The 25,320-nt window shown below is 43.0% G+C and overlaps 1 long non-coding RNA gene across 1 annotated transcript in view; it reads right to left on the minus strand.

The window, feature by feature from the left end:
• LOC145507137 (uncharacterized) overlaps window positions 1-24,543 on the minus strand; it is a 32,682-nt gene extending 8,139 nt beyond the window's left edge. Inside the window, exons 1-3 of the long non-coding RNA XR_014054606.1 lie at window positions 24,365-24,543; window positions 13,457-13,838; window positions 13,032-13,150 (exon numbers count right to left, since the gene is read on the minus strand). This is a non-coding gene — a long non-coding RNA (uncharacterized LOC145507137). The remainder of the gene's footprint in view (window positions 1-13,031; window positions 13,151-13,456; window positions 13,839-24,364) is intronic.
• Window positions 24,544-25,320: the final 777 nt, after the last annotated feature.

A 25,320-nucleotide genomic window follows, 5' to 3' on the forward strand; every position in this document is an offset into this window, starting at 1 on the left:
TTGTTTTATTAATTTCCTTTTCCAGTTGTTCATTGTTAGGATACAGAATCACAACTGATTTTTGTGTGCTGACTTTGTATCCTGCTATTTTGCTGAATTCATTTATTATTTCTAACTTGTGTGTGTGGAATCTTTACAGTTTCTTATATGAGATCATGTCATATGTGAACAGAGATAATTTACTTCTTTTTCAAATTAGATGGGTTTTAGTTCCCTACCTTCTTATCCCAAGAATCTTCTGAGAGATTCTCTACACTCTCCAAAGACATAGGAAAGACCCTTCTTAGGAAGACTCTGCCTTATACCATCCATTCCCAGCGACATTCTCCTGTGGTGAGCTCTGATGAGTATGGGATTATTCTTGAAAATAATACTGTTTCACCTTCCCATTGGCAAGATATGTTTTTGTCCTGTACTACATGCCCCTCCTCTATGCTGTTAGAATATCCAAAGGTTAGGACAGTTGCCACATTCTGATAAAAGTACCTGTTTTGAGCATTTATATCTTACAAATTTGAGGTTCTCAAGGAGAACTTGACTGACTCTGTGATTCCAGTGCCTAGCATGGTGTCAGGAAAATTAATTACTCAATGAATATTCATGAAATAATGTGTATAAAATCCTTTGTAAACTGAAAGTACAAAAGAAAATAATTATTACTATTTCTTTACACACAATGATCCTTTTTTCCTTAGACTCTCCTGATCCTAGGAAGAAGAACCATTAAGGTAAAATACACTTATTCAAGCATCTTTCACTCCTGCTAATCCAAAAGTTATTTGGTAGGCATCTACTATGAGGACAGCCCCAAGGTTGAATTCTGGAGTGTGCAGCAGAGTCTCATGATTATATACTCCTCCCCTTGGAGGTGATGCTTCCTAGCAGTATAGATAAGCCTTGGGTCCATCCTGTGGACCTCCTTGGCCAGGTGCACAATTCACTATGGGATAAGTTATTCTCTTATGCCTCACTGCTCAGCACGGGCTGCCCCTTAAGGAGTTGGATATTGTTGTAGGCAATTTTTGCTTTTCCCTCAAGCTTTCCTAACCTAGCCTGAAGACTATCCTTATTCTCATCCTCTATGGCTACCAAGAGACTGTCATCAGCTCATCCTTCTATAACACATGCTTTTATAATTCTCTAGCCCTGCAAATAATTTCTTCCAACTAGTTGCTCAGTTATATGTCCTCAGGGCATAGGCTAAGTATAATGTTTAGTCAGCAAATATATACACTGAGGACTATGCCCTGGCTTTGGCTGAAGTGCCTAGTGGCTGTTTAACACACACAAAGTTTATCACAGTTCAAAGAGAACACTAGAGCAGAAAGAAACTGTCAGGCATACAAGATAAGATCAAGGCCTGACTGACTCAGCTGGCAAAAATACAATGAGCCACTTTTACATGCAGTTTATTACCAACATAAACAGCGAAAAAAGAGTAGTCAAATGTACCATCTCCCTGGGCCATTGTCTTGCACACAAAAAGTCACCGCCAAAACAAAAGGGGACTATGACTGCCATGTGAGTTGTAGGATACCCATTGCTGAGGAGCCAATTCTAGACTGGAACTAAATGGTTTTATCGTCTCAGCTATGCCCTGAGAAAAGCAGGCAGAAAGCATCATTTCTCATCAAAACTTGGTAGGCATTGATAACCTATCTCATGAGAGACTATCAAGGGAAACACAGAGGCAAGTGGGATCTTCAAGGCAACTCCAGGATCTTCAAGCCAAGTGGGATCTTCAAGCCTCCTGTCCTCTTGTGTTCCAGAGGATAAAAAGGCATTCTGCCAAAGCTCAGATTAGCTGCAATTTAAGCCTGCGTGGCCTATGTGAATACAAAGACAGTCTCCAGGGCACCATGGCAGGGGTGTTCCTCTGCAGGGAACTTGGAAAACTGGAAAAATTAAGGATAACAACTTAATTTTATAGATGAAGAAACTGAGATTTACAAAGATTAAGAAATGTGCTAGAGCTCCCACAGCTTGTTGGTGGCATTGCTATCTTTATAAATCTGGGAGCCTTCAGACTTCCAGGCCACTGCTCTTTGCACTCTAGCTACACAGCCTCATATTGAAATATCAGAGTGCAATAAACCATAATCTTCACATGTGAGATGGTTGGATGGCATCACTGACTCAATGGACATGAGTTTGGGTAAACTCCAGGAGTTGGTGATGGACAGGGAGGCCTAGTGTGCTGCAGTCCATGGGGTCACAAAGAGTCGGACATGACTGAGTGACTGAACTGAACTTCTCAAGTTTAAGATGAAAAAATCAGAAGATTCCTGTCCAGGAGAAATATATCCTCATGGATTTCATGGGTGTATTTTTCATGCTCAGTCATCTTTCAATCCCTAGCTGATGAAGTTAGACAAAGGAACACGTAAATAATAATTAACACTCATCACAATTGCAATATATTTAGTAATTATCTATATAATGTTTGACTATCAGAAGATAATCTTTGTGAAAGTAAGACCTACCTTGTTTTTGCCTCCTCACTATATAGGTCCTTGCCACATAGAACAGTCAATAAATACTTGTTGAATAGATGAATAAAAGTCATTATAAACATATAATTTTTACATTACATTATAAACAACCAATATTCTCTAGTTCCAAGTGTGTATGCTAAGTTGCTTCAGTTGTGTTCAACTTGTTGCAACCCTATGGACTGTAGCCCTCAAGGCTCCTCTGTCCACAGGATTCTCCAGGCAAGAATACTAGAGTGGATTGCCATTTCCTCCTCCAAGGGATCTTACTGACCCAGGGATCAAACCCAGGTCTCTTATGTTTCCTGCATTGGTAGGCTGGTTCTTTATGACTAGCACAACCTGGGAAGCCCAAGTGTATTCCCCACAAAATCGTTTACTGAGCCTACATTGAAGAAATAAAACCATGGATTTGAAAAAGAGTTTATTGGATTTGAATACCAGATCCACCACTTTAAATCTTTTTGAGCCTCATTATCCCATTTTACAAAATAGAGAATATGACATTACATATAGATCTTTTTAGATGATATTAGATACATGTGTATGTGTGTGTGTATGGATGTGTGTGTTACTAAGTCCAAGCTCACTCTGTTCACCACATGACAGAGCAATAAATCCAAGAGACATGGTGTTCAGGCAAGAAATACAACTTCATTTGGAAAGCTGGCAGACTGAGAAGATGGCAGATTGTCTCAGAACAACCATCTTATTGGGTTCTGGATGCCAGGTTCTTATATAGAACACAGAGTTGGGAGAGGTGAGGAAATAAAGTAAAAACGCTACTAATCTTGCAAATATCTTCTAGAATGGCAAGACTCAGAGAAGGGATATGTTAAGCTCTTCCATCCTGTAGCCACTCAAAGGTGGAAAGGGTCCTGATCTAAGGCACATTGGCTTAATATTCAAGCAGCTAAGGTGGCATTCTGCGAGGCAGTCCATTGTGGATAAACAGTATCCTTTAGGTGAACAAAAGCAATGGGAAGCAAAAGTTAAGTAAAAGAAACACATCCAACATGGAGTCATAATTGTCTCTGAAGCTGAAAGCTCAGCTTCTCTGTACATCAGTACCGAATCAAATCTCAGAGACAGAGTTTTGGGTGAAGTAGATGCAAAAAGGCAAAATGGTTGTCTGAGGAGGACTTACAAATAGCTGAAAAAAGAGAAGCAAAAGGCAACAGAGAAAGGGAAAGGTATACCTATCTGTATGCAGAGTTCCAAAGAATAGCAAGGAGAGATAAGAAAGCCTTAAGTGACTAATGCAAAGAAATAGAGGAAAAGAATAGAATGGGAAAAACTAGAGATCTCTTCAAGAAAGTTAGAGATACCAAAGGAACATTTCATTCAAAGATGGGCACAATAAAGGACAGAAATGGTATGGACCTAACAGAAGCAGAAGATATTAAGAAGAGGTGGCAAGAATACACAGAAGAACTGTACAAAAAAGGTCTTAATGACCCAGATAACCATGATGGTATGGTCACTCTCCTAGAGCCAGACATCCCAGAGTGTGAAGTCAAGTGGGCCTTAGGAACCACTACTAAGAACAAAATTAGTGGAGGTGATAGAATCCCAGCTGAGCTATTTCAAATCCTAAAAGATGATGCTGTGAAAGTGCTGCACTCAATATGCCAGCAAATTTGGAAAACTCAGCAGTGGCCACAGGACTGGATATTTCAGTTTTCATTCCAATCCCAAAGAAGGGCGATACTAAAGAATGATCAAACTGCCGCACAATTGCACTCATTTCACATGCTAGCAAGGTGCTCAAAATCCTTCAAGCTAGGCTTCAACAGTACATGAATTGAGAACTTCCAGATGTACAAGTGGATTTAGAAAAGACAGAGGAACCAGAGATCAAATTGCTAATATATGTTGGATCATAGAAAAAGCAAGAGAATTCCAAAAAATTATCTACTTCTGCTTCATTGACTACAATAAAGCCTTTGACTGTGTGGATCACAACAGACTCTGGAAAATTCTTAAAGGGATGGGAATACCAGACCACCTTACCTGCTTCCTGAGAAATCTGTATGCAGGTCAGGAAGCAACAGTTAGAACTGGACAGGGAACAACAGACTGGTTCCAAATTGGGAAAGGAGTATGTCAAGGCTGTATATTGTCATTCTGCTTATTTAACTTATATGCAGAAATATAAACATCATTCGAAATGCCAGTTTGGATGAAGCACAAGCTGGAATCAAGATTGCCAGGAGAAATATCAATAACCTCAGATACGCAGATGACACCACCTTTATGGCAGCAAGTGAAGAAGAACTAAAGAGCCTCTTGATGAAAGCGAAAGAGGAGAGTGAAAAAGTTGGCTTAAAGCTCAACATTCAGAAAACTAAGATCATGGCATCTGGTCCTGTCACTTCATGGCAAATAGATGGGGAAACAATGGAAACAGTGAGAGACTTTATTTTCTTGGGCTCCAAAATCACTGCAGATGGTGACTGCAGCCATGAAATTAAAAAACGCTTACTCTTTGGAAGAAAAGTTATGACAAACCTAGACAGCATATTACAAAGCAGAGACATTACTTAGCCAACAAAGTCTGTCTAGTCAAGGCTATGGTTTTTCCAGTAGTCATGTATGGACGTGAGAGTTGGACTATAAAGAAAGCTGAGCACTGAAGAATTGATGCTTTTGAACTGTGGTGTTGGAGAAGACTCTTGAGAGTCCCTTGGAATGCAAGGAGATCAAACCAGGCAATCCTAAAGGAAATCAGTCCTGAATATTCATTGGAAGGACTGATGCTGAAGCTGAAACTCCAATACTTTGGCCACCTGATGCGAAGAACTGACTCATTTGAAAAGACCCTGATGCTGGGAAAGATTGAAGGCAGGAGGAGAAGGGGATGACAGAGGATGATACGTTGGATGGCATCACTGACTCAATGGATATGAGTCTGAGCAAGTTCCAGGAGATGGTGAAGCCTGGGAAGCCAGGGAAGCCTGGCGTGCTGCAATCCATGGGGTCACAAAGAGTCAAACATGACTGACCAACTGAACTTAACTGACTGGTGCAACATGCAGTAGCAGAGCTTGGACTGGTTAACAATTAGTTGATACGACTATCTCCAACTCCAATCCAAAATCATAAGTTTCTTCCTCAACTCTCCCCATTTCATATCTTTGTCCTCCTTCTTCCAAGTTGATAACCTTGATTCCTGACAATATCAACAATTTTACTAATTTTCTCTATCTCACAATACAACACAACTTCAGAGTTATTATACCAGTTCTACAACCAAACTCTTAAGAGTCCCTTGGACAGTAAGGAGATCAAACTAGTCAATCCTGAAGGAAGTCAACTCTGAATATTCGCTGGAAGAACTGATGCTGAAGCTCCAATACTTTGGACACATGATGCAAAGAGCTGACTCATTGGAAAAGACCCTGATGCTGGGAAAGATTGAGGGCAGGAGAAGGCGGGTGACAGAGGATGAGAATGTTGGATGGCATTACTGACTCAATGGACATGAGCTGCAGCAATCTCTGGGAGATAGTGAAGGACAGGGAAGCTTGTTGTGCTTCACTTCATGGGGTCGCAAAGAACTGGACATAACTTAGCAACTGAACAACCACAACGATGGCCAACCTTAAACATATCAAGTAAAGTTCACGATGTCCTTAGGATATACTCTACTATGAGTTTATAGACAAGCATGCTTTCAAATTTTACTTGAATTAATTATATTTTATGTGGTTATATTATCATTTAATGTATAATTAAATTCATTTATTCTGCTTTTATTTTTTAGTTTTAAGATTAGCTTTTTTATCCTCTTTCAGAATATGTAAAACAGTGACAAGGTTAAAAAATGAAAACTGTATTAAGATTACACTTAGAAAAAAGCCTCACCCATCTCCATATCTCAGAGTCCATTTCCATGTAACCCTAGATAAAAACATTTCCCCTATTTTCTGACCTATATATGTGCTGCTGAAGTGAGCACAAAGAATACTGGAGTGGGTTGCCATCCTCTCCTCCAGAGGATCTTCCCAACCCAGGGATCAAACCGAGGTCTTCCACATTGCAGGCGGATTCTTTACCATCTGAGCCACCAAGAAAGCCTAAGAATACTGGAGTGGGTAGCCTAACCCTTCTCCAGGGGAACTTCCCGACCCAGAAATTGAATTGGAGTCTCTTGCATTGCAGGTGGATTCTTTACCAGCCGAGCTACCTGGGAAGCCATTCATTTCCCCTTTTCCTTACACAAAAAATAGCATCCTGTTTCAATAGGTTGGGACCGGGGACCCTTTACTGGAGTGCTTTCACCTGGACAAACATCTCCTAGAGAAACAGAATACAAAGAAACCAAACATAACTGCACACCTTCACAGTTGGGGCAATTATGAACAATAAGATACAAAAAGGCCACAAACCGACTGCCATTTCTGAGGTGCCTGGAACAAAAGCAGGGTACTGCACCTGTCCCATGCACACAACACCGCCATAGGGGTGGAAAGACCACCTCTAAGCTAGATCCCCAGACCAACTCATGGACCACCCACATTGTTAATCCTTTTAACAACCTAAGCAGCTGCTCTCTGGGAGCAAGCCAGGGCACCTGTTTCTTGTTTTCACTCCTTTGTACCATAGCACCAGCACCTGTAAAGCTTTGTCTGAAATTCTCATCTGACCTCTTATCAATTTCTATTGACTGAAGAGTCTAAGGACTGGGATCGGTAACACTGTGTACCTGCTCTTTTGTACCTTGCCTTTTTTCCCTCATAAAACCGCATTCTGGAAATAACTCTGTACTGATTCATGGAGATAGTCCTCACATTTATGGCTTCAAAGTACTCCAGGTGTGTATGCATTAATTGGTCATTCTTAAATGTGGGAAGTGGGGACCAATCATTATGAAATTATCAACTTTATGATCACAGTCAGTTCACAAGCACATAGTGTTAGGGGGAAGGTAGTTTCGAAAGCCATTTAGAAGATAGTATGAGGAGGAGGACAGATTTCAGAAGAATCCACCTGTAGGAGATTGCTGCTCAGCCCGCTAACCAAACCTTCCTCTGCCCCAGTTGGTCCTAGTGAAGCTCCAGCTTCATCCCCAGGGATCCTCTCAGAATTCTGGCACCTTCTCCGAGTTCTCTCCCCAAAGAGGCTCTCCTTTCCTCCCCAATTAAATTGCCTCTGCACTGGCATCTGAAGCATCTTTCTTTCATTTTTTATTTTCCTTTATTTTTTAGACAAAAGCAACCCATGTATATATTCTCTTTGTAAGTTACATGATAATAGAATGTATAAGGAAAAAAAAGTCAGTTCTTCTTCTCCACACTAACTTTCCTAAGAGTAACCACTGTTAACAGGACATAAACAACAGCTCTCGCTTATTTATAATTTCCCGTTGAATCTGACTAATATACTTCGGTCTAAGGGGCTCCAATAGTTTGGCTACCTAATGCGAAGAACTGACTCATTGGAAATGACACTGATGTTGGGAAAGATTGAAGGCAGGAGAAGGGGACGACAGAGGATAAGATGGTTGGATGGCATCATCGACTCGATGGACATGAGTTTGAATGAACTCCGGGAGTTGGTGATGGACAGGGAGGCCTGGCATGCTACAGTCCACGGGGTTGTAAAGAGTTGGATACAACTGAGTGGCTGAACTGAATTGAATTTGCATGAAATGTTCCCTTGCTGTCTCTAATTTTCTTGAAGAGATCACTAGTCTTTCCAATTCTATTGTTTTTCTCTGTTTCCTTGGACTGATCATTCAGGAAGGCTTTCTTACCTCTCCTCACTATTCTTTGGAACTCTGCAAGTTATGAGTATGTCTTTCCTTTTTTCCATTGCCTTTAGCTTCTCTTCTTTTCTCAGCTATTTGTAAGCCCTCCTCATATAACCATTTTGCCTTTTTGTATTTCTTTTTCTTGGGGATGGTCTTGATTACTGCCTCCTGTACAATGTCATGAACCTCCATCCATAGTTCTTCTGTCACTCTATCGGGTCTAATCCCTTGAATCTACCTGTCACTTCCACTGTATAATCATAAGGAGTTTGATTAGGTCACACCTGAATGGTCTAGTGGGTTTCCCTACTTTCTTAAGTCTGAATTTGGCAATAAGAATTTCATGATCTGAGCCACAGTCAGGTCCTGGTCTTGTTTTTGCTCACTATATAGATCTTCTCCATCTTTGGCTGCAAAGAATATTATCAATCTGATTTCAGTATTGACCATCTGGTGATGTCCATGTGTAGAGTCTTCTCTTGAGTTGTTGGAAGAGGGTGTTTGCTATGACCAGTGTGTTCTCTTGGTAAAACTCTGTTAGCCTTTGTCCTGCTTCATTTTGTACACCAAGGCCAAATTTGCCTGTTATTCCAGGTATCTCTTGACCTCCTACTTTTGCATTCCAGTCCCCTATAATGAAAAGGACATCGTTCTTTGGGTATTCTAGAAGATCTTGTAGGTCTTCATAAAACCGTTCAACTTTGGCTTCTTCAGCATTACTGGTTGGGTCATAGACTTGGATTACTGTGCTATTAAATGGTTTGCCTTGGAAACGAACAGAGATCAATCTGTCGTTTTTGAGATTGCACCCAAGTACTGCATTTCAGACTCTTTTGTTGACTGTGAAGGCTACTCCATTTCTTCTAAGGGATTCTTGCCCATCTTGTAGATACAATGGTCATCTGAGTTAAATTCACTCATTCCTGTCCATTTTAGTTCACTGATTCTTAAAATGTCGATGTTCATTTTTGCCATCTCCTGTTTGACCACCTCCAATTTACCTTGATTCGTGAACCTGGAATGTTAACTCCAGGTTCCTATGCAATATAGTTCTTTACAGCATCGGATTTTACTTCCATCAGCAGTCACATCCACAACTAGGCGTTGTTTTTGCTTTGGCTCCGTCTCTTCATTCTTTCTGGAGTGTATTCTCCACTCTTCTCCAGTAGCATATTGGGCACCTACCGACCTGGGGAGTTCATCTTTCAGTGTCATATCCTTTTGCCTTTTCATACTGTTCATGGTGTTCTCAAGGCAAGAGTGCTAAAGTGGTTTGCCATTCCCTTCTCCAGTGGATCACGTTTTGTCAGAACTCTCCACCACGACCCATCTGTCTTGGGTGGCCCTACACGGCATGGCTCATAGTTTGTCTGAGTTATACAAGGCTGTGGTCCATGTGATCTGTTTGATTAGTTTTCTGTGATTGTGGTTTTCTTTCTGTCTGCCCTCTGAGGGATAAGGATAAAAGGCTTATGGAAGCTTCCTGATGGGAGAGACTGACTGTGGGGGAAACTGGGTCTTGTCTCAGGAAGTCTTTAATCCAAGTTTCTGTTGATGGGCGGGGCTGTGTTTCCCCTCTGTTGTTTGACCTGACACCAAACTATGGTGGAGGTAATGAAGATAATGGTGACCTCCTTCAAAAGGTCCCATGCACGCGCTGCCACACTCAGTGCCCCTGACTCTGCAGCAGGCCATCGCCAACCCACGCCTCCGCTGGAGACGCCTGGACATTCACAGGCAAGTTTGGGTCAGTCTCTTGTGGGGTCACTGCTCCTTTCTTCTGGGTCCCAAGGTTTTGTCTGTGCCCTCCATGAGTGTGTTTCCCTAGTCCTGTGTAAGTTCTGGCAGCTCTATGGTGGGGTTAATGATGACCTCCCCGAAGAGGGCTTATGCCACATCTCTGTGGGGGGGTCTCCCTACCTCATGCCTGGAATTTTCCCAGCAAACTGCCCTAGCTCAGGGAATTCTCTGGCCGTCCAGTGGTTAGAACTCTTCCCTACCAGGGTAGGGGGCACAAGTAAAAGATGCTTTCTAAAAGGAAAGGTCCCACCGAGACTCAAATTCGGATCGCTGGATTCAGAGTCCAGAGTGCTCGCCATTACACCATGGAACCATGGCTAGTCTGTTGGCTCACTCTTCCACTGCTGAGCCTGGTGGTGCGCGGCGCCGCGGGGCCCTCTAGTCACCCCGCCCCGAGTCGCTTCCTCCGCGACGCCAGGGGGCGCCTGACTCGCCGGCCGGCGGCCGTCTCTTCAGGTTTGGACGTCGTGGAAACAGTTGAAATCCATTTGGGTTGGATTAGTAACTTTTTCCTGTTACTAGGAAAGTTATTAAGATAAAGTTACTAGGCTTCCCCCAAATGCACCTGTTCTACCGGCATTTCTAGCGTTTTCTGCCCGAGGTAAAATTCCCCCCCGGAAAAAAAGTCCCTTTCCTGTTTGCAGTTGTCCTCTTCCCGCTGCCCTGGGAGCTATGAACATCCTCAGAAGAGCCCTTAGGACTTCGTGGGATGTCCCCTTCCTGGGACCTCGTGTCCAAGGGTTGAATCGTGCGGCTCTGCCGGCTTCATTGGAGGAGATGGGCAGAGCGTTCTCTGTGTTGGGAATGCGATCGGAACCAAAGCGACCGCGGCCCCCGTACTGCTGGCGCCCCCAGGGTGTGATTGGGTGTGAGTAGCTGAAGGTGTTTCTTCTGGGCTGTTTCCTCCCTCACCTTCCTTCTCTCTTCTTCCTTCCACGTTCATCCACTCCCCGCTCACCCGCGTCCCCAAGACGGTGGCGGTCGCTCGGTCCTGAGAGGGAAGCTCAGCGCGGCCCATGGGCTGCTCTCTAGACGTTTCACTCTCCAGACTTTTACATGGTTCAAGGGCCAGTTTTAAAGATTTGAAAATCGGCCACTTTGGAAAGCCTTTCACACCCTCCCATTCCGCAGAAGGGAATGCGCAAGAAAGAAGGGCACGTGTCCAACTCCGGCCCAAGAAGCTGTGTCGTCACCTGTCTCCTGGGCTGGGGCGGCCAGGGCCGTGCGCCCTACGTTGGGGTGTGGAGGGCCATTCGCTGGTGTCAGTGCCCAGACGTCCGCATGTTAAGACTTAGCACACTGTTGTTTGTGTTTTCAGCACAGGAGGCAGCTACATTAGCCTGTAGCTCTCATATCGTATCCATACTCTCTTGCTCTGTGCGCACAGGTGGGGCAGCTGCAGAATCTCATTCCTCCTGGATCTTCAGAGTTCTGTCCTGCGATGGTTTCTCCCAGCTTTCACCACATGCTAGTCCTCTCTCTGCACCATCTGGAGCACTGGGGCCACCCTGATCTACACGATTTCACATCCAGATTCCAGAGGAACTGCTAGGCTGGCAAAGGTTGAAGGCCCAGGCATGCAAATCACCAACTGGTCAGACTCCAGATTGGTGCCCCTCAACACTCAGTAATAATTAGCAGTTACAGAATGCCACCAAAACTATGCTTTGAAGGTGTTACATCCTTTAAAAACATTAATACACATTAATTCTTAGAACAGCTTTAGGTTTACAGATAAATTGAGCAGCTAGTACAGAGTTCTCTCACTTATGGTCTATTCTCCCTCACACAATTTCCCCTATTATTAGTATTTTGTATTAGTAAATACAGGACAGAGGAAATACCATGAGCAGGCAGGTGGTATTTCCAGTGTGAGGTTAGCCATTGCAGTCTGTAGTGCTGACCTGATTTCCACAATGTGGGAAACATGACTGCGTAATTTGTGGTAGTAGGGAACTGCATTCTCACTCTCCCCTGACAATTAATGGTTAATAACAGGACAATTAAGTATATTCAGGAGTTTCGGTAAGTTCTTGGAGGACATTTCTGGGATGTGTTTTCCTGGAAGATAAACCTTCCGGCTCCCCTTCTAAGTTGTTTGGGAAAAAAGACTGCTGCATTCCTTTCAAATGCCAGGCTGTGAATTGAGGACCAGCAAGATTTAATGAGGATTAAAGCGCTAATCAACCAACTGGGTATACTTCCTTTTGGATCTCATTCCAATGGGACTAGAATGGATCAGGTTACTCTTTCACTGCAGAAATGCCAGAGATTTTGAACTCAGCAAGACCTGTGTGGCCAAGTGACTACCTCTCCCAGCTGAGGAAGAACAAATGTTTCTGATATGTCATCTGGCTTTCCCTCTTTATTTTTTGTAATGCACCACTAGAGGTTGAAATCTGGCTGAGAACCAGGGTTACTGAGCCAGGAAAGACCATACAGCTTAGGAAAAAATAAAAGGAAAACCAGAACCACTACTGTAGTAATTCCTAGGCATCGTTTGTCACTTCTTCCGATGAACCCATCACCATTACATTTTTCGTGACTTCCTGGTTACTGGACTGAAGTGAAGTGAAATTTGCTCAGTCGTGTCCAACACTTTGTGACCCCATGGACTATACAGTCCATGGAATTCTCCAGGCCAGAATACTGGAGTGGGGAGCCTTTCTCTTCTCAAAGGGATCTTTCCAACCCAGGTCTCCTGCATTGTGGGCAGATTCTTTACCAGCTGAGCTATCAGGGAAGAAGTTGAGACAATACTTTATTCATCTCTGTGTTCATGACTCCTGGTGCTGAGTCAAGTACTAAGGAGGTTCTCAGCAATTATCAGTCACAGTTTGAATAAAATGTTTGCAAATCTCCAACCATCTCAACTACATTTCCAATTGTACTGTCAGGTATGCTCTGCTTTCTCCCACTATGTAACAAAGCCCCTTCCTTAGAGAGGAGTCTGCCCTACACTATCCTTGCCATATAACACTCACCAGTGTGACTCTGAGGAAGATAACAACTGTTCTCAGGACTCCTCAATGGTTCACACTGTCATTAGGAAGAGATGTCCTTGATCTACCCTTCCACGCTCTTGGCTGCTACAACATCCCACCTGAGGAGAGCAAGCACATTTTGTTGAAAATATCCACCTGTACTCTTTCTCTCATGGCTTTGATTTTCTCAGGGAAATACAGCATAAAAAAAAAAAAAAAGCACTCAACAAATATTTAAGAGATATTGTGTGTAAAGCCTTTCAAACTCTAAATGCAAAAGAATATTATTAATATCTCTGCTTCAGATATAAATGTCCCCTCCTTACCTTGGCCCCTTCTGGCAATAGGGCAGAACTATTTAAAGTAAAAATGGACATCCCCAATTCTTCTCTAAATATCATTTATCCATCCTGGCCCACACTTACTTGGAAGGCATCCACTGTGAGGGCAGCTCCAAGGTCTAGAGGGGGCAGGTCTAGGGCAGAGCCTCAAGGTCCCATCCTCCTCCTTCTGGAATCGGTGCTCCCAGCAGTATAAACCAACCCTGATCCAGCGTGTGGATCACCTCGGCAGGTGCACAAGTTCCCTGTGGACTAAGTTACTCTGCCAGTCCTTTCTGCTCAGCTCAGGCTGCTCCATGAAGAGCTGGATGATGCTGTATGTAATCCTCTGTTTCCCTTGATTTTCCTGAACTCAACTTGTCACTTCCTTTGGTTATCACCATTTCCTTGGCCTTATTTGGGTTATTCTCATCTTCCAAACTTGCTGATTTTCTTTAATTTTAGTGTGTGGGCTCAGTTGAGGCTCCTGCAGGAAACACAGAAAGGACTAAGGCCAGATCTTGGCTGCAGTTCCCAGGACACATTTAACAGGCATCTCAGCCCCTCATGCAACTCAAGGAAAACTGAACAGGATGGAATTCAGAGAATTTGAATAACAAGCTTATTTTACTGATGAAACTGAGGCCCAGATAGATTAGGGGATTTTCTCAAGCTTCAACCATGCAAATCTCCAACCACTTGGTGGCAAGAAATCCACAACAAAGCTGTGGACACAAGCTTCTCTGTCCAAAGCACATGATACACCCTTTAGGAATGCACAGCTGAATTTCAAAGGACATTGGATCAAACGTCAGTATTTCCACTGTTAAAATTACCTGAAAGACTTTTCTGAGACAATTCTTTTATTAGAGTCCCTTAGTCCTATTATTTATACTGAGTCAATTTGCAACCCTGGCCAACAATGGGACAAAGGAACACATGAATACAAATAAAATTTATCAAAGCCATAATTAAATAATATTTATGTGAGTCTCTGTAAAATGTCTGTGTTAAAAGATCATCTTCCTGAGAGCAGGAGCTCTGCCTGCCTTATTCACCCAATCCCCCTCAAGAGCCTGCCATATTAAAAAAAAAAAATTCTGCTAGATGGAATATTCAGTAAATACCAAGTGGATAAGTAACAGTTACCAGGAATAACTAATTTTTACTGGTGTTCTAGTCCCTATCATATTCTCAGTCAGATCCTGTCCCAGGTCTGTGCAGAAGCAATAAAAGTACAGCCATAAGTAAAGCAGTACAAGAGGCAAACACCAACACACCATGTACCAAGTCTGCTTTACATGGTGATTTCATTACCCTCTTTGAGCAGATTGATCTTATATATGACAGAGAAGAACACATAATGTAATAGAGAAGACAGCATTAACTTTGCATGAGTAAATGTAATATCATGCAGCAGACAGTCTCCAATTACTGAGCATTAGCTACACAGGTAAAGAATATCTATGTCATAGTCACTGTGGTGCTTCCTAAAATTCTCTGGAGAGAAGGTTCAAGAAACTGCATTTCAGACAAAATTTCCAAGGAGACTGTCATGTAAGGAAAAGGTTTGACCACTAAACAGTCTAGAATGGAAATCCCCAAAGCCCTAGTGGCAACAAGAATGACTCAGATTAAGCAAAGCAAGACCTTTGTCAAGGTGGTCTCTCAAGGGAAAATGTCTCCTTTTCCGGGAAGGGTACCCACCTGAGGTGGGACACAAAGAGGACCCTGCTTCCCCAGTCTGAGCTTTTAGTGCCTCCATTATCTTTTAGGTTTTCTCTTCTGCTCTAATTGGTGGGGTATCTCAGCCCTCATATGGGTCATTTCTTTATGAAGATCTCTGTGGCTCCCAAATATGGCTGCCACTACTGTTTGTGTCCCTAGGGCGCGCTGCAGCACCTCTACCGCTGCAGGAGACCCTCCAAGACCAGAAGGAAAGCAAATGGGAACAGGTGGGTTAAGTGGTCTGCAGTGCCTATGGCCGTAAGCTGTGGAGAGGAAGAACAGGAAGGCCACTGCTCTGAAGAGACATAAGAGGACCTCCCTGGTGGGTCTAGTGGTTAAGAATCCACCTGCCAATGCAGGGGACACAGTTTGATCCCTGATCCGAGAAGATTCCACATGCCTCTGAGCAACTCAGCCCATGTACCACAACTACTGAAGCTCCCATGCCTAGAGCCCATGCTCCACATCAAGAGAAGTCACCACAATGAGAAGGCTACACACTGCAACTAGAGAGTAGCCCCAATTGCTACAACTAGAGAAAGACCAGCACAGAACAAAGACCCAGTGCAGCCAAAAATAAATAAATAAAATCTTAAAATACGTAAATAAAATAAAGAAACATAAGGAAAAAAAGACCTCAGTTATTTTATTCTCCTCTTGGAGAAAGAGATGGCAGAGGTCAGTTCTGGGGCTCCACAGTTTTACACTTTCTCTTAAGTCACCTTTCTTCAATGAGCTGAAAGAAATCGTGACTGACAGAATTCGGGTCAATAAAGAGTGTCAGAGGAGCATGAGACCATGAGGGCAGCCCCTCATTAGAGATGGTCAGAACAATGACATGGTCAATATCAGCCCTATTAAGGTGGGGAGGACATACTGAACAATTATGTAAGCAGAGAACCCAAAAATGATCAAAGAATCACAGTAAAAATCTTGTGCTCACCTTTATGTGATTGTTTTCAAGCTCTTGTAATGTCAAGGACACAAGGAAGGGCATGTTGGAGGAATGTCTCTTTAATGTTATGAACCAAACCTCTAAAGAATACAGAGTACAGTACTTAATTCCACATAACATTATCTAAGAATTCATCATCTATTTCTATTTCCAACGGCAGATTATTATTTTTTTTTTTTTTTAGCTTCTTGTTCTGAGCCCAACAGGCAAGGTTTTAAAATCAAGAACCAGTTATTAGCACAGGGTGAACAACGAGAGCAAAGGAACAGCTACTGTTACTAAGTTATCCCAAAGTACTCTGAATGCAATCTTTCCCTTATTTTGACTGAAATAAATAAAAGATCTATTTTTAGAATGAAAATTAAAATTAAATGTCTCTGTTCTCCAATTTTTATTCTGCTCAAGCCTAGTCATGGAGACCAGGGTAACTGAGTTCCCAATTTGGTACACTCTGGGCTCTTTGTCAAAGGAAGTCAAGTCAATCCAACCTCAAATCTCTTCTGTGAATCAGCTCCTTACCCTCAAAATTCAGAACAATGAGTGAGCCAAACAGGCAGCAGCACCCACCACGCAAGTGATATATCTGCACTGCACCTGGCCGGGATAATCTGAGAAAAGAGAGTAGTAAAAAAACAGAAGAGAACAGAGAAAAATCATATGATTTAAGCTTTTCCAGGACATCACTTTAGTCAATGAATGTGAACTTGAAGAAATCTCTCAATAAGGGGTTGCTGCTACTGCTAAGTCGCTTCAGTCGTGTCCGACTCTGTGCGACCCCATAGATGGCAGCCCACCAGGCTCCGCCATCCCTGGGATTCTCCAGGCAAGAATACTAGAGTGGGTTGCCATTTCCTTCTCCAGTGCATGAACAGGAAAAGTGAAAGTGAAGTCGCTCAGTCATGTCTGACTCTTAGCGACCCCATGGACTACAGCCTAACAGGCTCCTCTGTCCATGGGATTTTCCAGGCAAGAGTACTGGAGTGGGGTGCCATTGCCTTCTCCGCAATAAGGGGTTAGCTGTTGGCAAAGATAAATGGTGGGTTCAGAAGCTATTCAGTGTGGCAAGAATGTGGAGAAAAAGAGTATTCTTATAAATGACTGGAAATATGAACTGGTAAAGCATCTTTTCAAGGAAATAGGGCAGGCATTAGCAAAATTAGATATGCATCTACAAATAAACTTCTAAACTGATAATATACTTCAATTCCCTTTACAGGAATATATACTAGACAAACACTTAAACAGACAAAGATGGAGAAATATTTGGCCCTCTATATCTATTAGGGGAACTATTGACTGGAACTACCCACCCTCCTCAGGCACCATAGTAGCCACTTGCGTGAGTTCTCTTAAACAGGAGGTCCTAGTAAGCAATGTGGAACTATTAATAACAAGATACTAAAATGGAGCAGGACCATATGGTCCTTGCCCCCCAACCATGTCCTCTGCCTGCCTTTTGCCTGTGGAAAAATTTAGTCAAGGAATAAGTTTAATCAGAGAAATGAGAAATGCTGAAACAAAGGAAAACAGTCTAAGGAGGTTAAATAATAATAATGTAGTCATTAAACACAGACAAGGACCTTTAGCTCTTTCTCAAGTGCTCAATAGATAATATTCTGAGCCATATCCTGTGAGCTGTCTTATAGATACCAAAACACCAGGTGGAGAAGTTAACTGCATGATGACCAGACTATACCCAGGACTTAAGCTGCCACAATTTCGAGGACTGCAAAGAAATGGGAAAAGTGTACCCTGGAACTAAAGATCAACTTACCTAAAAAGCCAAGATGATGTTGGTCAGACCACTGATGACCAATTGAAGGTGACTGTTAAGAGATGACTGTGCTGTTTCTGCATGTTACCCCCGCCCCCCCCCCCAGTGTCTATAAAATCTCTCACCTGCTGCTTGTCAGGGGGGGAGTCAGCCTTTGTACAGATGGCCACCACCCGCACCCCACCCCCAGTTGCTGGCATCTGAAGTAAAACAAACTTTCCTTTCCACCAACCTGGCCTGCTTATTAGCTTTTGAGTGGCGAGCAGCTGGACCCCCAATGCATACCTTTTTGGTGACAGATTTTGGCGTCCAATGTGGGGCTGGCTACTGCTGGCTACAACAGGCTACGGCTGGCTATGGCTGGCTACTGCTGGCACCTGTGTGTTTGTGACACCCGACTCTCCTGGGCCTTCCAGGAGACCCAGCGGCTATGACAGTGTATTAGCCTGCTGCTGGTAGCTAGCTAGCCCCAGGTAGGGGACTTGGGGGATATTCCTAGCAGCTGCTGAAACTATTTATTTTGAGGATCCTCCGTTTTTCCCCTGCTAGGCATTGGCTGCCAACTTACACTTTTATTGGTGGAATGGAAACTTGCATTTGGGACTGGGTAAGTCCACTGATGTGCACGCAGGCAACCTTCCCATTTGTGAGTACTAGTGCTATTTGGGCATTCTTGCCAATTGGTTCTGACTGCTGTTGAGGACTGTTTGTGAGCACTAGTGCTATTTGGGCATTCTTGTTAGTTGGTTCTGATGTGTGTCATGTTGAGAACTGTTTGGCACACGAGGTGCTATTTGGGCTTTTTGCCAATTGGTTCTGACATGAATGATGTTGAGGATCATTTATGAGCACTGATTGCTATTTCGGCATTTTTGCCAATCGGTTCTGATGTCAGTCTGCCGTTGAGGACCATTTGTGAACATGAAGTGCTTTTGGGCATTCTTGCCAATTGGTTCTGACATCTGACCACTGTTGAGGACCATTTGCAAGCACCAGTGTCATTTGGGTATCTTGCCAATTGGTTCTGACATTTGACTACCACCGCAGACCATTTGTGTTGGGGTTCTGACATTTGACTACCACTGCGGACTATTTGTGTTGGCAAGTATTTGTTTGAGACTCCATACTGGTCACCCTTGGAGAGGGTTTATGATAGATCCGTCGTGTGGTATGTGACCTTATGTTCCATTTGTATAATTGGTACTCTTGTTACCTTATGTAAAATGGGAAATTCAGGTTCAGTTCATTAAGAAAAAATCTAGCTGTGAATGTATGACTAAAAAAGAATTTTTTTGGACAGTGTATGGCTACAGTATTCTTTAGACTCCAGAGAAGATTGGTTAAGATGAAAGTGTGAAATTCAAAAAACTGGTTCTTTTTGCATATGCAGTTAGGGAAAGCTAACTTGATAAAGCATTTTTTTCAGACCCTGAGAAACCAAAAATATGCCTAGGAGAAAACTTGAAGTTAACACTTATCATGTCCTTGAAATAAACAGTCCATATTGCCTGGAACTCCAGTCTTTGGTTAACTGTAAAACTTCAAGCTAAGGGGGAAAGAAAGGAAAGCCTTTTAAAATTGATTGTGTAATTTGGCTATTCTGATTATTATCCATAAACTGATGTTTAATTGCAATGCCCAATTCATGAAATATAAAAAGATGAAAGAATCAGGTCTCTGTCTGGATGTTTGTATGTCTCAGTATGTCTTTTTGTCTTTGGATAATACCTCTGAGGTTAATTTGTAAAAGAACTCTAACTGGCCTTAAAAAATATAAGTACTTACAAATCAAACAAATCTTAAATTTACCAACTTTTGTCTCCTTGTAAGACCAAGAGGGAAACTAAAGATATTTGGGTTTATTAAACATATATGTTGTACCAATGAAGAAAAATTATGCTATAAAAATTGTATGTTTTTTGAGGTTATGAAATATGTTCTCAAGTTTGCCAATCAGAAAATGTCAGTGTAACATTTCAATGACTTGTTTCTTGGTTTTGTTAAAACTTTCAATGGTTAAAAACTGTAATATGTAAAAATGATAAGTGAAACATTTTGGTATATAAAGCAAGTAGGATATATGTTGTCGACAAGGAAAACGTATAAAGAATGGAGATATTTTTGTTGAGAAAAAAATGATGGTAATAATTTTGCCCTACAGTTGTTTGGTTCTGGATGAAGAAATACAGGACAAATTTGTTTGGATCTAGAAAGTGACAAAGTTTGTGAAAAAGGAATTTTGAAAAAAATTCATAAGTTGTCAGGATTAAGATTAGACTGACTTTAATTAGGTAAATGAATTTTGTTACTAACAGTAAACTGATGCAAGCCTGAAGTTAGGTTTTCTCTCTGTTAAGAAAGCAAAGTTCTCCTGGAATATTGAACTGATTTTGGTAACAGAGACTTCTAATGGAAAGTAATTGTTTGTTTTATAATCATACTTTTGACCCCAATGTTCAGGATGGAAAAATTGTCAAATAAAGTTGTCACTGAGTATAGCTGCTCATAATGTGTAGCACTGCTGATTTTAAGTGTACTATTTAAAGCACATGTACAATGTTCCTGTGAGAGTTGGGTATGGATGATAAAATGTATGGCCTACAGAGCATTTCCCTATTAACCTCTGAGCCTGTTCATGATATCAGATTAGTTTTACCCCAATGTGGACAACTATGCAAATATATAACTATAAAGAGCTGCAACTTAAAAGTGAAAAATGATGGAAAAAATATTCACATATTGAGGTATGGGGAAGTCATTCTGGACTATATCTGATTTAATTTGAACTTTAGGCTAACCAAAACAGCCTGTTTGTGGCCTATTAAACATGCACTGTACATCTGCTTTACTCATTAAGATAAAAAGTAGTACAAAGGTACATTTTGATTATTATCCTCATTGTAATATGTCCAGCAATTTTCAAATGTTTGTCCAGGAACTATGAAAGTTTATTTCCTTTCTTGCTCTGTACCTGTCCCTCCTCAAGATTGAGGAGTATCAAAGAAAAGGGGGGACTGAAACAGAGCAGAACATGTTGTCCCCCAACCATGTCCTCTGCCTGCCTTTTGCCTGTGGAAAACTTCAGTCAAAGAATAAGTTTAATCAGAGGCATGCTGAAACAAAGGAAAACAATCTAAGGAGACTAAATAATAATAACGTAGTCACTAAACATAGTCAAGGAGCTTTAGTTCTTTCTCACATGCTCAATAGATAATATTATCTCAATAGATAATATTCTGAGCCATATCCAGTGAGCTGTCTTACAGATACCAAAACACCAGGTGGAGAAGTTAACTGTATTGATGACCAGGCTATACCCAGGACTTAAGCTGCCACAATTTCAAGAATCGACTGCAAAGAAAGGGGAACAAGTGGACCATGGAACTGAAGATTAACTGTATCTATAACAACCAAGATGATGCTGGTCACACCACTGATGACTAATTGAAGTTGACTGTTAGAGATGACTGTGCTGTTTCTGCATGTTACCTCCCCCCACCCATCCCCCCACCCCCATCTATAAAGGCTCTCACCCACTACTTGGGGGGGGGCGACCTTTGGACAGATGTCTGCCACCCTCCCCCCCAGTTGCTGGCATCTGAAGTAAAACAAACTTTCCTTTCCATCAACCTGGCCTGCTTATTGGCTTTTGAGCAGTGAGCAGCTGGACCCTTCACGCATACCTTTCAGTAACAATACCACCAGCCAGAATTTGGGAAAGGTCAAAAGGAGAAAGGAGACTCCAGGCCATATGCCCTACCAATCTCCAAGAATCCTTCTGGCTGGATCCATCTTGGTTGAATGATGTGCATGCCACAAGTAAGGAACCTAAGAATTATTGGCTGGAGACAACCTGGAAACTAACCCTATCACCATAAAATCCAAGACTGCGAGTTACATGGCATAGCAATTCTCCTGGGTTCCCTTACCCTGCTGCTCTCTGCCCAGGGGCCATTTCCTAATAAAGTCTCTTGCTTTCTGTGTCTCCTCAGACAATTCATTTTTAAGTGTTAGACAAGCGCCCACTCTTGGGCCCTGGAAGAGGTCCCCCTTCCTGCAACATATCCATGGGTTAGGCATCCAAAAATTCAACTGCAGATTAAAATATTCAGAAAAAATTTCCCAGAAAGTTCCAAAAGCAAAACTTAAATCTGTTGGGCATACTTGCATAGAATTTACATTGTATTAGGTGTTTAAGTAACCTGAGATGATTTAAAGTGTACAGGAGGATGTGGCTAGGTTATATGCAAACGTTATACCACTTTATATAGTGAACTTGAGTATCTGCAGATTTTAGTATCAGTGGGGGGTCCTGACCAATCCCAGGAGTATACTGAGATATGACTGGATTAGATATAGATATCCTCTGAAGTATTACCTACATAAATATACACTAGAGCCAATTTCATGTCTATTAATTGGAGACCATTTATTTATAATAATCCATTCATATTCTGAAAGGGTCTGCAGTTGTTTAAAAGAACAAAACAGATGATAAAAATGCTGACAGTGAAGGACTGATACAAGCTACCATGTATCGAGTGTTTACTACGTGCTAGGCACTGGACTAAATGCTTTACCTGCACAACTTATTTAAAACCTTGGGCAACCCATGTAGGAAGAACTCCTATTTGTCCCATTTTTAAGTGACAAATTGAGCCACAGAATATTCCAGCAACTTAGTCAAAGTCACTGTAACTCAGTCAAGTTTGAACCTACAGCTTGAGATACCAGAGTGCTCTGATTTCTCTTTATAGAGATTTCCAATGAGAAAGAAAAATACCAGCCTCTGATGCCCTGAGATGACCTGACACTTACAGTCTGACTGATTTCTTCTCTTGTTGGAAATAAACAATCTCAGATACAGAATATTAACTTAAGGTTTTTCTGAGACCTTGATAAAATCAATAAAAGAAGGCACCCTCATAATTTTGCCCAGAGAAAAATAAGGTCACTGGGCAACCTACAAAATCTCAAACATCTTCCTCTCTTCATAAGGAAATGACTGCTACTTCTTTACTCCAATCATAGAACTGCCCATACTAACAGTATTCAATATGGAGCAAATCCTGTTTTTTCCAATCTTTCCCCAAATCACAAATCACCCAACCAAGCCCAAATCCTATAATAGGATTACACCCAACCACACCTTGAAACCAAGTATCCTGAAGGACAAGTTCCTCTGGGAGTTTATTTTTAAATTATCTATCAAAAAATATTATTCCTTTTCTTGTCCAACACCCGATCCTCTCAAGACTGAGTATCAAAGAAAAGGGGGCCACTGAAATAGAACAGGACCCTGTGGGGCTCTTCTATTTACAAAAGCCTTTCTATGTCCCTCATTTCATATTTGTAGGGGAAAAGTTTCAGCTTCCTAGACCTTCACTGGGTTTACAGTTACTAATTAGAGTGAGGGAATGCAGAGACAAAGGCAGTCAAGAAATAATAATACATGTTCTGAGTTAAAGTTAGCCAAAAGGGAACATTTAGACGTGGAGGTGAAGCACCTGTTATTCTCTGAAGGTCCTTCACAGTATCGAGCAGATACCAGATCACCACAAGTCCCAAAGCCCTATACTTAGCAGCAGGTGCCAAGAGGTGACAGCTACACTGAGACACACCTTTCCACAGACCTCCCTAAGCTTCACTTTGGTAGCTAGAAGCACTCGGACTGTTGGATTGACAGGTTTGTTTACTCTTCAACTTCTCTCCTGAGTGGACACGACTGAGCTACTCAACAATTTCCCTCCTGACTTTCACTTCCCCAATTCTTTCCACAATTGGAAAGAAAGAAACAATGCAGCCATGGGGCAGGGTCCAGGTTCCAACTCAAGGAACGTTACATAACTATCTGATACATATCTCTTAATTTCTTCAGGAGCTAGGGCCTCACCCACGTGGGAAGGATGGTGGGAGGATGGTAAATTCAGGCAGAGCACAGGCACCGGAACCCCAGATTAGTTAGAACCGAAGACTGACTGAGATTCTTGGAACAGGACCCTGTTACCTTACCACCAACCAGTCGGGGAAGATCACATACCCTGCAGCTCTCCCCCTAAATACTGCCTATAAAAACTTTTCCCCAAAACTTATCAGGGAGTCTGAACCTTTTGAACAGAAGTCCCTTTCTTCTTGCCCGGCCCTGCAATACGCCTTTCTCTGCTTCAGACTCCTGCATTTCCTTTTGTTTGGCCTTACTGTGCCTCCAGCACACAAACTCCTGTTACACAATCCAGCAGAGCCTGAAGGGCATGGGTGCGCATAGTGTGAAGTGTGGCACAGCGGTCGCTTCTGTTTCCACCCCTCAAAGAAGCCGGCAGAGCCTCCTCCCCATTCTACCCTGGGGGCCCAGGGAGGGGACATCCCACGAAGTCCCAAAAGGGGTCTTCTGGGGACGTTCAGAGTTCCCAGGGCAGCGGGAAGAGGACAATTGCAAAGAGGAAAGGGACTTTTTTTATACCCTAGCGGGAACTTTACCTCAGGGCAGAAAACTCTAGAAATGCAGGGAGAGCGGGTGCATTTAGGGGAGGCCTAAAAGTCCCTCCCTGTCGCTCACCCCGAATGGATTGCAACTCTTTCGACGGCATCCAAACCTGAAGAGACGGCCGCGGGCCGGCGAGTCAGGCTCCCCCTGGCGTCACGGAGGAAGCGGCTCGGGTCCGGGTGACGAGAGGCGGGGCAGGAGGCGGGTCCTGGGCCCTCCTGTCTGAACACGGGCTGGATCAGCTGTGGGATAGCACTTCCGGCTGCGGTTCCGTGGTGTAGTGGTGAGCACTCTGGACTCTGAATCCAGCGATACAGGTTCAAGTCTCGGTGGAACCTTTCTGTTTAACTAGAAGAAGACTTTTTACTCCCCTAATAGGACCTGCTTTCCGGCTCCCGCGTCCGCGAGCAGCGCGGTGAGCACGGACTTGGCAGGCAGGTGTGAGATCATCCCGGGCGTCCCCGCTGGACCCGGGCTGCTCTGCCCGTTGCTGGCCTTCGGAAGCCCGGCCCCGCCGCCAGGGGGCGCAGCGACCGAGCCATTGCCATCCATCCCCATGTAGGGTCCCCTGGGTCTCGCGGGTAAAAGGCAGGGGCTCTGTCTCTGCAGAGACAAAGCCCACGGAGTCCTGCCCCCGACCAGGGAGGGGGCTTCGCACCGCGCGTCTTGTAACTGCATGGCTGTCCCTGTGAATAAATGGTGGTGGAGGGTGGGGGTGGGGGGCTGCGATTGTCACAGATCAGCCAGTATGGCAGCTTTCGGGTCGAGGGTTCCAGACCTGAATGGGAAGAACTGTATTTTATTCAGGTGCCCTATTATTCCGAATTGTAATTGATGCTATTCCAGTTTAGTTCGATTTTATTTCGAATTTCTCGTTCCTAGGTCTCCATTGGACGTGTATAGTCACTGTTAGGCTAAGATTTGAAGCTTGACTCCAGGAAATCTCGTCCTTTCTTCTCAAGTTCAGCCAGAAGGAGGAGAAAGTTCAAGGATCCAGCATCTGGGGAGACCAGGGGTCCCTGACCCAC

The sequence above is a fragment of the Giraffa tippelskirchi genome, chromosome 5 (assembly GCF_054371585.1).
Source record: "Giraffa tippelskirchi isolate mGirTip1 chromosome 5, T2T-mGirTip1v1.2.pri, whole genome shotgun sequence".
Taxonomy (NCBI): Eukaryota; Metazoa; Chordata; class Mammalia; order Artiodactyla; family Giraffidae; genus Giraffa; species Giraffa tippelskirchi.